The sequence below is a fragment of the Lactuca sativa genome, chromosome 6, assembly GCF_002870075.4.
Source record: "Lactuca sativa cultivar Salinas chromosome 6, Lsat_Salinas_v11, whole genome shotgun sequence".
Classification (NCBI taxonomy): Eukaryota; Viridiplantae; Streptophyta; class Magnoliopsida; order Asterales; family Asteraceae; genus Lactuca; species Lactuca sativa.
The window spans coordinates 112,192,541-112,207,607 of NC_056628.2; positions in this window are offsets into that span (position 1 = coordinate 112,192,541).

The following is a 15,067-nucleotide window of genomic DNA, read 5'->3' on the forward strand; positions in this document are numbered from 1 at the left end:
ATTAATTCTTGATCAAACTAATCAAATAATATTATTAATATATTAGAACTTATAATATATTAATAATCTCCAAGTGTTATTTCTCTCATTTAGTCTATCCAATTGCATGGTGCCATGCAACCCAAATGGACCATGCCGAGTCGGGTCAAGTACAAGCCCGAAATAGTTATGGACTTAGACACCTTATCCAACAGTCTCCCACTTGGATAAGTCTAATAACTATATCTCTAGTACTTCAGGAACCGACCGGCAATCGTAGCTCTTTCAAGGTCTCTCGGAACTGAGAAGATGATGATATGCCATTTAAGATAAGTGATCATATAATCCTCTGTTCTAGATATCAGCCAGACACATACATGGAACATGTCTTGCTTATTGTCCAGCATTTGTTTCCTGATTTCCGATTTGTTTGACATAGAACTTAATTGAACACATCAACTTAGTTCTGACCGGGCCCGGTACATGGGTCAAAACAAAATCATCGAGGGGCCCAGATATCAGCTTCTAATCCAAGAAGGAACAGATAAACTTCGACTCATATGTTTGTTCTACCACTCATTGAATTACACACAAAAGTACGTTTTATAACATCGAGTTACCAATGCGGTTTCGTACAGTCAATGCATAACCAACTTGTAAGTAACAAATCATATCTCTAGGTTTGAAGACTTATATGATATTACCGTCTCACGATCACTCGAGATAAAATTCCATGAAGTGATTCCAGTGAGCGTGGGTTGTGTCCAATGCTCAGAACTTATGAGCACTCATGATTGTTGTAGCCTTGTCCAAGACCTCTACAACCAAACATGACAGTCTTTATTCATATCTAGTTCCAACATATGACCGACTGTGGAGATTTGAATAATATGTTATACCAAACAAAATTATTCTGGAAGTCAAAACATGCAAAAGAAATATAGTAAACGATTGACAAGAGATAGCAACACTTTACTCATAAATAAAACACCTTTTATTCATCATCAAATGTCAATTACACTTTACAAATTTCCGGGTTATCTAACTACTAAAACTTATATCATCCTTCAGCCCTATGCTCCGAGCATGCTGAAGATGCTTAACCCTACTCAGTCCCTTCGTGAGGGGATCTGCTGGGTTCTCATCCGATGATACCCTCTTTGCCACGAGGAGTCCTTCTTCGATCCGATGTCTGATGAAATGGTATTTTATGTCGATGTGTCTGGATCTACCGTGATCCCTTGGTTCCTTGGCTAAGGCAACAACACTTTCACTATCACAGAAAATTTCCATTGGCTCTTTAATAGCTGGTACAACTCCAAGGTCTCCAATGAAGTTCTTCAGCCATATCGCCTCCTTTGCTACTTCACTAGCTGCAACATACTCTGATTCACAAGTAGAATCTGCCACTGTCTCTTGCTTGGAACTCTTCCAAGAAATTGCTCCTCCGTTTAGGGTAAAGACCCAGCCCGACTGAGAGCGGAAATTATCCCTATCAGTCTGGAAGCTAGCATCACTATACCCTACAACTCTCAAGTCATCACTCCCACCGAGGGTAAGGACCCAGTCCTTAGTCCTTCGTAGGTACTTGAGGATATTCTTTACCGCAGTCCAGTGTGCCTTGCCAGGGTTCGCCTGATACCTGGTAACCATGCTCAAGGCAAAAGCTACATCGGGTCGAGTACACGTCATAGCATACATGATCGATCCTACAGCCGAAGCGTAAGGTGTTCGACTCATTTCTGCTATCTCAGCCTCAGTGCTAGGGCTTTGTGTCTTACTCAATCTGGTGTTACTCTGGATGGGTAACTCTCCTTTCTTGGAATCCTGCATGCTGAATCTCTTCAGCACCTTATCCAAGTAGGTACTCTGACTAAGTCCAATTAGTCTTTTACTCCGATCTCTCAAGATTCTTATCCCTAGAATATAGGCAGCTTCACCAAGGTCCTTCATAGCGAAACACTTCCCAAGCCAGGACTTTACTTCCTGTAGGGTTGGAATGTCGTTTCCTATGAGTAGTATGTCATCCACATACAATACCAAAAAGCTAACTATACTCCCACTAGCTTTCATCTTCACTCCTAGAAAAGCCAAATTCCTTGACCTTTTCATCAAAGCAAAGATTCCATCTGCGAGGTGCTTGCTTCAACCCATAAATGGATTTCTCAAGCTTACACACTCTATTGGGGTACTCGTTGCTGACAAAACCCTCTGTCTGACTCATGTAAACATCTTCAGCCAACTTTCCATTAAGGAAAGCGGTTTTGACATCCATCTGTCATATTTCATAGTCATGAAATGCAGTTATGGCTAACAGAACCCGAATAGACTTAATCTTGGCTACCGGAGAAAAGGTCTCATCATAATCCACTCCAGGAATTTGAGAGAAGCCCTTTGCAACCAGTCTAGCCTTATAAGTGTGTACTTTACCATCCATTTCGGTCTTCTTCTTGAAGACCCATTTGCACCCTACTGTCTTACGACCTGGTACATTTTCAACCAAGTTCCAAACTTGATTGTCATACATGGATTGTATCTCGCTATCCATAGCCTCCTTCCATTTAGCAGACTCGGGGCCTGCCATGGCTTCCTCGTAGCTGTTAGGGTCGTCTTGACTTACTAGTGTTTCATCACTAATAAGTGTCTCACCTTCTGCAGTAATATGGAATCCATAGTATTGCTCAAGTGCACTCCTAACTCTCGTGGAACGTCTCAGAGGTACAGATTTGTCAATTGGCTCAACAGGAGTTTCCTCCTCAAGTTGAGGGCTAGAGTTTGAAGTTCCTTCACCGCTTGATTCTTGAATTTCTTCAAGATCAATTTGCCTCCCACTGTCTCCTTGGCTTATAAATTCTCTCTCTCGAAAGACTCCTCTTCTTGCCACAAAGACCACATTGTCACTAGGTCTGTAGAAGAGGTAACCAAAGGATCGCTGTGGGTAACCGATGAAAATACACCTCTCGCTTCGAGGTTCGAGCTTATCATGAGTCTCGCGTCTCACGAAAGCCTCGCAACCCCAAATCTTGATGTGGTCTAGTTTAGGTACTTTACCAGTCCACATCTCGTGAGGAGTTTTGGCAACTTTCTTTGTAGGGACTAGATTAAGAATATGGGCGGCAGTCTCTAAGGCATACCCCCAGAATGAGATTGGTAGCGTAGCTCGACTCATCATGGAACGAACCATATCTAGCAAGGTTCGATTACGCCTCTCAGCCACACCATTCAACTGTGGTGTCCTGGGAGGTGTCAATTGTGAGACTATCCCACATTCCCTTAGATAGTCGAGGAACTCTGAACTAAGATACTCACCACCATGATCGGATCGAAGCATCTTAATGTTCCTGCCCAATTGATTCTCGACTTCCTGTTTAAATTCCTTAAACCTCTCGAAAGTCTCTGACTTATGCTTGATCAAGTAGACATATCCATATCTACTATAATCGTCAGTAAAAGTCAAATAATAACGATTAACATCCCTTGTGGCATGTTTGAATGCTCCACACACATCCGTGTGTATAAGGTCCAACAAACCTTCACCCCTCTCACACGAACCTGTGAAGGGTGACTTTGTCATTTTTCCAAGTAAGCATGATTCGCAACTATCATCTGACTTTAGGTCAAACGACTCCAAGACTCCATCCTTTTGGAGTTGGCCTATGTGCTTCTTGCTTGTATGTCCAAGATGACAATGCCATAATGACGCTTTATCCAACTTATTATTAGTACAATCAATACACAAAACATTATTTCCTAAGTTATCAACAACAGATACAACTTCATACACACCATCACAAGGTAATGCTTTAAAATAAAGAATATTATTAAAGAAAGCATCAATAGAACCAACTTCATTATTAAATGAAAAGGTAAACCCTTGTTTGTACAAAGCATGGAAGGAAATAATATTTCTTGCCATTCCTGGCGAATAACGACACTTATTCAGATCTAAACTAAACCCACTACTTAGCGATAAAGTATAAACTCCAATCTTGGTAACAGGTATAGCTTTCCTATTCCCCATGATCAAGCTTATCCTTCCTTGCTCCACATCCTCACTTCTTCTTAGTCCCTGCAAGTCACAACAAATGTGAATACCACACCCGGTATCAAGGACCCAAGAATTAGAATGGGGTGAGTTATTAGAAATGATAGTGTAAATACCTGCATGGTTGGGTTTAACTTTCCCATCCTTCACATCTTGCTGGTATTTTGGGCAGTTCCGCTTCCAATGAGCTTTTTCATGGCAATAGAAGCATTCAGCCTCTTTTGGGTCAGAAGAAGGAGTAATGAAACCTTTCTTGGTTCCACTTGAAGAAGAGCCATCAAGGGTCCGAGCCTTGGTACCCTTCGAAGATCTCTTTCTCTTCCTCCATCGATTCTTCCCAATTGCCAAAACCGGAGTAGAGTTTTGAGTAGGAGTGATAGCAACCGACTTCCCCTTAAGACCTGATTCTGCGGTCTTGAGAAGTCCCTGAAGTTTGTTGAGGGTGACTTCTTCCTTGTTCATGTGATATGTCATGCGGAATTGATCATAGCACGATGGTAAGGAATGCAAAATAATATCTATTGCAAGATCCTCCGGGAAGTTCACATTAAGCTTCAGCAAACGATCCACATACCTTTGCATTTTCTGCATGTGGGTCGTGACGGATTCCCCGTCCTTCATCATGGTTGTTATCATGGAGCAGATGATTTCATACCTCTCTTGTCTTGCACTTTGATGGTATCTTTCCATCAAATCTTGGTGCATGTCATAAGGGTAGAAATCCTCATAAGACTTTTGGAGTTCCGCTGTCATCGTGGCCGTCATGATGCAAGCCACTTTCATAGCATCCCTTTCATGTGCCCGAAATTCAGCGATCTCCTGAGGAGTTGCAGTGGACTCATCAATCTCCTTAAGCTCCTTGTCAAGGACATATTCTTTGTCCTCGTAGCGGGTAATCATCCTGATGTTTCTGATCCATTCATTGAAGTTGGATCCATCAAAGGTGACTTTCCCACACAAGTTCATAAGGGTAAAGGAGCCATTAGGATTAGAGCCAGAAGCATTGTTGAAAGACATCTGAAGGAAAGAGGACAAGATTAGTTTAGATATAAGAGAGTCCTTAATAAAACACCCAAATGTAATATTAAGGCTAGGATCCAATCACAATATAATATAACTTAGAAGAGGTATGCCGTAATCTAAGTTATATCATATTTGAAAGGTAGGTGAATGACGATTCACCAATTTCCACCACGAAAACCGCAATATTTTAGTATTAGGTTTTTGAATGGTTCTTAGAAATTCCTAGATTCTTTGAGATTCAATGAACTTTTCAAAGGCATGTTTCAATCTCGAGTGTGCCCTCCAAGTTTTTTGACTGGGATACCGAGGATCACAAAACGAGGTGTGAAGTAACCATGCAAATCACTTGGTACCCTTAAAGTTTATCACTCAATCGATGTGCCGGTTAACCACACACGCTCCATCGATACTATAATAAACCCTAAGTCACCCTTTACCTACCTTGTTAAGTCCAAGTTAGTGTGCCGGTTAACCACACACGCTCCACCAACGACTTAATCAAAGTGTAAAGTGTAATTTCATGGAATAGCACCTTATTCACATTTTTCCTAAAGTAACTAAGATTGGGAATTTAATAAAACATTTAGTTACTTTATAATATTCATCATACTTTGAATGAGAATTAATAAGTCCTTGTCTTACCCGTTCGGCTAACGACCCTCCACCGATCAAGCAAGCGGTGGGTGAGAGTGGACACCCATTAAGTCACCATTTTATAGGCAACAACCTTATACCCACCTTATACACCGACTTCGTGAATGAGGCGTACTAGCGGTAAGACGACTTTGTTCTTATACATATATATATATATATATATATATATATATATATATATATATATATATATATATAATTATTAAATCATAATAATATAAGTATAAGGGTTGAATTTTAACTTTTAAAATTCTAGGGGTTGGAACTAAAGTTTTAACTTAACTTTACTTGTTCCAAAACTTGAGGGCAAGTTTTGTAAACTTTCAAAACTTTTCATTTCTTGTAACTTATGAGTTTAATAGAGTAATAAAATGAGGTCTTTTCATTTTTCCTAACTCTTGTGTTCTTTTAATGGTTTTTAACCCAAGAGACTTTTGGTTTTCCATAACTTGAGGACAAGTTATGGACTCCATTAAAACACATTATGATCATGAATTAATCTACCACATAGGTTACAAATAATTCCTATGATCATCTAAACATCATAAGAACAAGAATATGAATATGAACACTTTCAAGAATCAAAATCACATTTAATCTTTGTAATTTTTATAACTAGTTGTTGTAAATGAGTTAGAAAAGACATTACACCTTCTAAAATAAGTTTTCAAGTACCAAAGCATTTTAGGGTAATGATTCTAATCCATTTCCAGCAACTTAAGTCGAAATTCTGCACTCTGTCGACCCTACTCGCCGAGTGTATAAACCTACTCGCCGAGTAGGTTGAAGATACACATGAACTCGACGAGTCCTCCCCATGGACTCGCCGAGTCCATCAGTCAGACATCAAGATTTTCGACTTTCTTCAACTTTTAAGCACAAATAACAAACAAACAAGCCTAAGCTCTGATACCACTGATGGGTTTTGAGCATTCTAACACTTCCTAAGTGTACATGCAACCCTAATAACCTTGGATCTATGTTTGTCTAATTATCATGCAAAGTTGAATTCCAAGGTTATATTCCTATCTAGCATACATGGGGAACAATTTAACTTGAATCATAGATAGAATAACTTACCTTGTTGTTGCTTGTGTTCCTTGAAACCTTGTGAGCCTAGCACCCCAAGTGTGATGCCTCAAATGCTTCACACAACACCAAATGCTCTTGGAAAGACTCTTGAGATAACACACACTTCTCAAAATCGGCCAAGCCCTCTAGTTTCTTATGTCTCTATGTGTAGCCGATTTTGGTGGAGAATGGGATCTTTATATAGTGTTGGCACATCTAGGGTTACACCATGTAAACCCTAATGTGTCATGACCCTTCATTTCCATGACCCATGGGTTTGTAAATCCCATGGAGCATCCATGGAGCATCCTATGGGTAAAACCCAACTTGATAATCCATGGAGCCTTTTAGCCCACTATACAAGATATGGATGATTTACATAACCAACCCATATATTTAATTAGTTATCCTTTGATCACTTAATTAATTCCAAATTAATTCTTGATCAAACTAATCAAATAATATTATTAATATATTAGAACTTATAATATATTAATAATCTCCAAGTGTTATTTCTCTCATTTAGTCTATCCAATTGCATGGTGCCATGCAACCCAAATGGACCATGCCGGGTCGGGTCAAGTACAAGCCCGAAATAGTTATGGACTTAGACACCTTATCCAACAGGTTATTGTCTTCTGGAGTATAATGCAGAGTCTTTCGCTTCGGATTCCATATGACTAAGAGGGCCGATCAACAGTGCGCGGTACCCTTCTCTGGGTACTTCGGAAAGTTTGAGGTAAGCGGGACGACTGACGGATCGCATTAGGTTTGTTTATTTGTATTATGTTTAGGTTCGGAAGAACCTTTATTTGCCGATATGGCTACGGAGAAAGTTCTTTTTACACAGCACTAGGGATGTACACATGGTTGCACTAGGTTAGACCATGATCGATAGAGTCGTCGAAGTTAGCATACCTCGAAAGGATATAAAATGAAGATCGATAGAGTCATGCGCCGATTAGGCACACAAGTTCTAGGCGTCTAGGGTTTCGTCCTGTGTATCACTGCAGCAGATACTTGGACCGATAGAGTCGACGCGGAACTATAGAGAGTCCTAAGTGTTTCTGAGTAGAGTACCTTTTCATGAATGGATTCTCACGAGGCATTTCTATAATGGCCTAACATATACTAGTCATGTATAATTAAGGTGGGGAGGATTGTTGATTGAGCGACTCCGCCCTAAATCCACAACCAAACGAGGAACAGGAAATGAGGCGACATTCACTCACTCTAGGTTTATCCATCTTAACTATAAATGGCTGTAACGCATACGTTTAGCCGTTATAGTTTTACCTAATGAAGTTTGAATTTTATAACAGTGTTGCGACTTTCGCCTTAATGGGGAAGTATTTAAATTTGAATTAGCCTTTTAATATTTTGTGTTAGTTATCTGAGAATGAGAAGTACCAAAAATCTACCGGGTTCCTTGATACTTCTCCTTAAGCAGTAGATTTAGGCTCCTCCTGTGTCTTTGTTGTTTCCTTTAGTTGGCAATCCCTTTTGAAGTGTCCAATCTCACCACATAGACGAGAAACTGGGTCGGTCGTCACATTGGTGATTGATGCAATACGCTCCACCGGGGTTCTGCATATGCGAGCCGTATGCCCCTTCATGTGGCACCTAGCACAATAGAGTTCCCGGCAGCCACCATGATGGTGGTAACTGCACTTGCTGTAGTAGGGAAGGTTTCCTAGGTATGGTCTTCTTGAAGTCAGGAGGGAAGGATTGAAAGGGGTATTAACTGCCTCAGCTCGTTGCCCTTCGGAATGTCCTTGAGCCGAGGTACCTCCCTCCTCGATCTTGAGTTTTCTCTTTAGTGGATTCGGTTGAGGTTCTTGGGTGGCTGGGTATGTAGGTGTTGGTTGCTGCTGTTCATGGCTAGGATCGGAATTCCCAACAGGGCCCTTTCTAACATTGGCGTTGTTAGCATTCAGGTGAGCCATGACAGCTGCTACGGCTGCCGAGACTACACCTTGGAATGTAGCTTCATCGAATAAGAGAGGAGGTTTCTTGCTTGTGGACTGGTTACGCTTCTTCGGAGGCATGGTTTTTCCTACACGGGAAGGAGTACATGATAATGAGAGTATATGGCTAACCCTGGACATATTTGTCCTGACTGCATTAGGCATAAATTTTTCCCGTGCCTCGGGTACTGGTTGTCTGAGTGTCGACCTACATCCCTATGATGTAGTCCTGGTAATCAAGGTAGAGTGTGAGTATCAGAAAAAGGCCATAAGATGGGTGTCGTTCCTACTAAGTCAGCTTAATACTGGGAAAGGTTTCACTCTCCGGCCTGGAGAGATTTGAGAACGGTTCGGAACGAAAATCGTGGAAAGAGAGGCATCATGAAAGCTCATGGCTAAACACTCTCAATAGAGGTGCGGGGATCCGCTCGAATCGTGTTACTGGCAACGAGAAACGACGATTTACCTAACACATAGCGTGAGTAGTGTAACCACTAACTCACTAAATTGTTTTATTTTATGGGTATATTAGCATGACGAACACGAGGAAAAGACACTTCTCGGGTTCCATGTACTGGCTCCCTCTGTCTACCTCGTAGCTTTGACTGAAATCGGCGTTGGTTTCCTTCGAGTAGTTACCTAGGGTTCTTCTCTTGTGAAGACATATTGAATTTCTACTCCGCCTCACTTCCGAATCCGTCTCTGGCTGTCATCACTTCATGATGGATGACTGGAAATCTCGGAAGTTTAGGCGAGTTTTTCACCGATGTCCCTAAAAAGATATAGGCACTTGGTGAATTCAATAGTCTCGACCCAGTTCATTTATTTCCGAACAAGAAATCGTCTCAATGAACCTCCTCGGGGTCTGAATCAAATCTTCAGTCGAGTACTGAAGTGGATAGGGTTGTCTACAGGGTTCGTGCGAGAATGGAAATGTCTAAAGAATCCTAAAAGATTATTGACATTTCACTGGATGATCCATATCGAGTCCTACTACGATTACACAGGGTATACAAATCATATATAGCTTAGATCCGATAGGCCTTCGAATATGTGATACTACTCTATATCCTCATCCCAACGAGGAAAAGGAAGTAGAGCGAAACCACACATTCTTAGCCTATGGGATCCTTATTATATATAACCTCGGAAGTATACCCTCTGTAGTTGTAGGTATATCAATAAGGATCTTTTTAGTTCTCACACAAGGTTGGTTATGGATTCTAAAATACCCCTATGGTATTTTAATTTCTTGTTTGCTTTCTTATCTTCTGAACATGATTCTGGGATTAGTGCGAGTCTTTTAGTGTTCTAAAATACTCCTATTGTATTTTAACTTTATGTTTGGCTCTAACATTCCTAGTTGGTAAGTTTCAGACCTGTTGCACACCACTACCACTCCCAAGCATATGTTCATCGCATCTCGAATAAATGTAGTTGATCAGGTTACATTTATTCCAGCTTACGATTACATAACTGCCCAGGTTTGACGGTAATGCTCAACATCCGAAGACTTTTATTCTTGTTGTTCTTGTGATACTTGTGTTCGAGTGTTTAGGTTCTAGATGTTCTTATACTTTGGTAAAATATGGTTATATTTTAAAGTATAATTCTTGGTCAGAGTGTTTTATCCCCATGTATTTATAGGCTGTATATCTTTTATGAATTGATATACTTAGCTCACTATAAACAATGCTCTGATACCAATCTGTCACACCCCAAAACCAGAACGGCGGAAACGTTCTAGGGTGGATGACGTCATGTCAAGTATCACAACACATGCATTATAGTAATCAAAGTACAACAACCATTGCTTTAATAGAAATAGTTTGACATGGTTTACATTACAATACAACAAAGTAATACAGGTAATAATATAAGTGCAGTTTGGTACTAAGCTATCTTCATCAACAGCTTCGGGAATGTACCTGTCTAATGCTGACCTGAGAATACAAGTTATTTGAAAAGCGAGTATCAGCATTTTTACAAATGTTGGTGAGTTCATAAGTATTTAGTGTCATTTTATCCAAATAACTTTAATAAAAGTGCTAGTTTTAGAGTATCCATTACATTAGTGTCTTTTCTAGAAAATCCTATATTTTCTTTAATAAAAGCAGTCTTCTACCAAGACTGGACGGAGTTATGTGGTAAAAAGTAGTTTTCCCTTAATCGCTATCATTATCAAAATACAGAATTTGATTATTAAAGAAAGCAAGAGAAATCATGGAAATAACATATGCCTCAGCAGTGAAGACTGCTGACTAAGGCAAAGAAATCATAAATTCCAGGAGAGTATCGAACAAACAACACGCCTGGCTCAATCTAACAAAGAGAGACACAAACCCCAGACGGTACCAAATGAAAGGTATGGCTAGCAAGGTCTAAAAACAGAGGATACAGACCCCAGACAATATCAAACGAAAGATACAGCTAGTAAGGTCTAAAACAAAGAATACAGACCCCAGACAGTATCAAATGAAAGATACATCCAGTAAGGTCTAAAAACAGTGTGACTCTGAGAGTGGGTTCCCAGCATACAGTGTAAATTGCTGGTAAAATACTGTTACCTTAAGGCCATGAATTATAAGGTAACCTGGGATACTCGTAAGCATACTAACCGACACTAGAGTACTTGACGACCTGCAAGCGTCTATAAAATATGACATTTGTCACCCCTTGGCTTGGCAGGCCGTGGACTGTAGCTAGCAGTCAGGGTGCGGGGGTGTCAATCCCGTATAGATCTATACACACAATGTCCGCTTTCCCTACAGGAGACTCTAGTTACCAACTAGATGACGGAGAAGGCCGTGTCCCGAAGATGCATCCCAAATAGTGGGTAGTGGGTTTCCAATATAAGTGCTGAACTAGTGGTAGAGACTCATAACTGAACTGACTAATGTAAACCTATATGTCTATGCTCGTATACATAATATATAACTAATGAATCAAACGACCTTCGGACGGCCATCCGATCCCACCAGACCACATCTCAACGAAGAAAAGGAAATAGGGCGGACAAGCCTTCCTAAGTCCTTCAATCATTATTTATACGCACCTATACGAGCACAGGCAAGCACCTAACTACGTCTTAGTGTGTAATAAGTGGAAATGTATCGTGAAGTATAACTGAATCGTGATGTATAAACGTTTAGTATGAAATAACCGAATCGTGATGTATAAATGTACAGTGTGGAATAACCGAATCGTGATGTATAAACGTATAGTGTGGAATAACCGAATCGTGAAGTATAAACGTACAATGTGGAATAATTGGATCGTGAAGTATAAGCGTTACCAAATATAAGTGTATCACGAAGTAGAAGCGACAACAAGTGAAGTAAGAGCGTCTAATAGGCATAAGCGACTACAAGTATAAGCGAAATAGAGGCAATAAAAAGTATAAACCCATCACGAAGTGAAAGCGTTATCAAGTAGGAGTTTAAACTAAGAGGGAGTATCAAAACATGGAAGAAAACCTTTATACTTGAGAAAATCACAACTTGGTGTTCTTTGGTAAGATAAGTTTGAAAACCATTAGAAATTCTTTGGAAACTTTTCATAAACCAGTTTAAAATAAACTTTGATAAAACAGTATAAGTAAGAGTTTTGAACAAGTGAAAACCTTTTGGAAAACCATTTATAGTATCCTACTTGGTAAAACAGTTTAAAGTGTGGTAAATCCTTGTGCATGCGGGTTATCAATCACATGTGATTGATATGATAACTGGCATGTTTAACTTGTATTCCCCCCCCCCCCTATAAAACATGTAAAAACATTTAAAAGGTTCATTCAGGGGTATGAACTCACCTAGTGTAAGTGGATCCGACGAAGGTGTCGGTTGGGTGCTCGGTGTCAAGTAAGGACTTGGACACACTTAGTGACCTATTTAACATATGATAACATATGTTCACATACAATTAGTACATTTAATACTAATTAAACAAGTATACGCTTCCTAAGTGCGAAAACACTTTTAATTAAGCGTTTGGGGTGTCCCGGGTAACATTTAAGGGTGTGTATGGCTCAAATAAGGAGTGTACTCTCCTAAAACTCATTTTATATGAGTTCACAGTTGGGAGGCCATATTCCCCATGATTTTATGGCCGTAAACTCATGGTAGGATTGTTTTAGGTTATTTTCAAGTCCCAAATGCTTCAAGAATTGGCTTTATGTAATTATTCAAGGCTGTAGGGGTGTTTGGGGTTCCAAGAGTGCACTCCCTTGGAGTTTATGGTCCAAATGACCACTCCTTGGGAGTTTACGGCTGTAAGCTCTTGGCTTGGCTGTGAACTCTCATGCACCCCTCTAAACTTTGATTTTAAGCCCTTGATTCAATTCTAGTAATTTGTAATAAAAGTCTAAGACCATTTGGGGGACAAAAACTATCTTTTGACATGGTTTGGGGGTGTTTACGGCCTAAGAATTTGCTTGGGCCTAAACTCCAATTTACCCCTTAATTTTTTGTGTTTAAATGCTCCAAACCCGAAATAGCTAGTCCCTAATTTATGTCTTAAGCCTAATGGTGGTTTGGGAGTGTTTTTGGGGCATTTTTGCAAGGATAAGAGGTGTTTACGGCCTAAGCATGTGCTTGGGCCATAAACTCTCTTTTATGCCCTAAAACTTTGTGTTTTGATGTTTAAGCACTCCTAGATAAATTCCCTAACTAGTATCCAAGCTCAAATAAGGAAGAATCGGGACTTTTGGCCACTTTTGGGGTGTTTACGGCCTAAGGAGGCTCTTAGGCCGTAAACTCCTTTTCCTTGTCCTTTACATGAGATTTTTGAGCTATAACAACAATAATGCATGTTTAGAACAACTTAGGGTTGAAGGTCTTACGTTTAGAAGCCAGAAATCGCGGTTTTGGAGTCGAAAACGAGTCTAGAGAGAGAAAGTATTGAGAGAGAGGAGTTGGAGTGGTAAAAGGTTTCTAAGGGGTGTTACACTCCCTTTATATAGGTCTCGGGTGTTGCACCCGGTATACGACTACCCAATGCTAAGGCTTAACGGGGTTAAACTTTTTACCCGGGTTAATTGGTTGAATAATATAACCACATTCCATTAAATGAGAATAACATTAACGGGCTATATTTAATTTACCAATACGAATATTCACATGAAATATAAATAAATAATTAGATATTTATTCATTATACGATCTCAAATTAACGGAACTTTTATAACGTGGAATATTCCGTTAACAGAAACGAGGTAATGTAACGGAATAACTTTGGGTTGTCACATTATCCAAGTGGGAGACTGTTGGATAAGGTGTCTAAGTCTATAACTATTTATGGTAAGTACTTGACCCGACTCGGCATAGTCCATTTGGGTTGCATGGCACCATGCGATTGGATAAACTAAATGAGAGAAATAACACATATGATTTATTTATATATTATAAGTTCTAATATATTAATAATATTGTTTAATTAGTTTTTGATCAAGAATTAATTTAAAATTAATTAAGTGATCAAAAGATAACTAATTAAATATATGGCTAGATTATGTAAATCTTCCATATCTTATATAGTTGGCTAAGAGGCTCCATGGATTATCAAGTTGGATTCCACCCATAGGATGCTCCATGGAGTTATCCCATGGATCAAGAAATGAAGAGTCATGGAACATTAGGGTTTACCTAATGTAACACACTATATAAGCAATGTAACTCTCCCCAGAATCGGCTACACTAAGAAACAAGAGGGCTTGGCCGATTTTGCATCTGTTAGAGTATTCTCTCAAGTTTATTCTTTGCATTTGGTGTTGTGTGAAGCATTTGAGGCATCACACTTGAGGTGCTAGGCTCACAAGGTTTCAAGGAACACTTTCAACAAGGTATGTAGTTCTATCTTTTATACAAAGAATATTGTACCCCATGTAGGCTAGATAGGTTCATAACCTTGGAAAACAACTTTGCATGATTATTAGACAAACATAGATCCATGGTTATTAGGGTTGCATGTACACTTAGGAAGTGTTAGAATGCTCAAAACCCATCAGTGACAACTACTTCTGGTCTGCTCCAATAGACAATGCAGAAGAAACGGTTGGTCTGTCGGAACGCACCTCATGGAGAGTCAAGGGTAGGTATGTGGCTAAACCCATCAACAAGCCATTAAGCTTCGATAAACCCAGTACAAGCGCTACAAAAGAAATACCAAGCGAACCACCCAAAGCTTTAAGAGAATCATCAATAACCGAAGCTCATAGAAAGAAAAAGGATCCTAAGGCTAACATTCACTTGCCTCGGGAACAACTTGCTGAGCAGAAACGCTAGAGAAAACAGTTTTGGAAATCCCAAACCCAACTTATGTTCGCTCTAAAAAG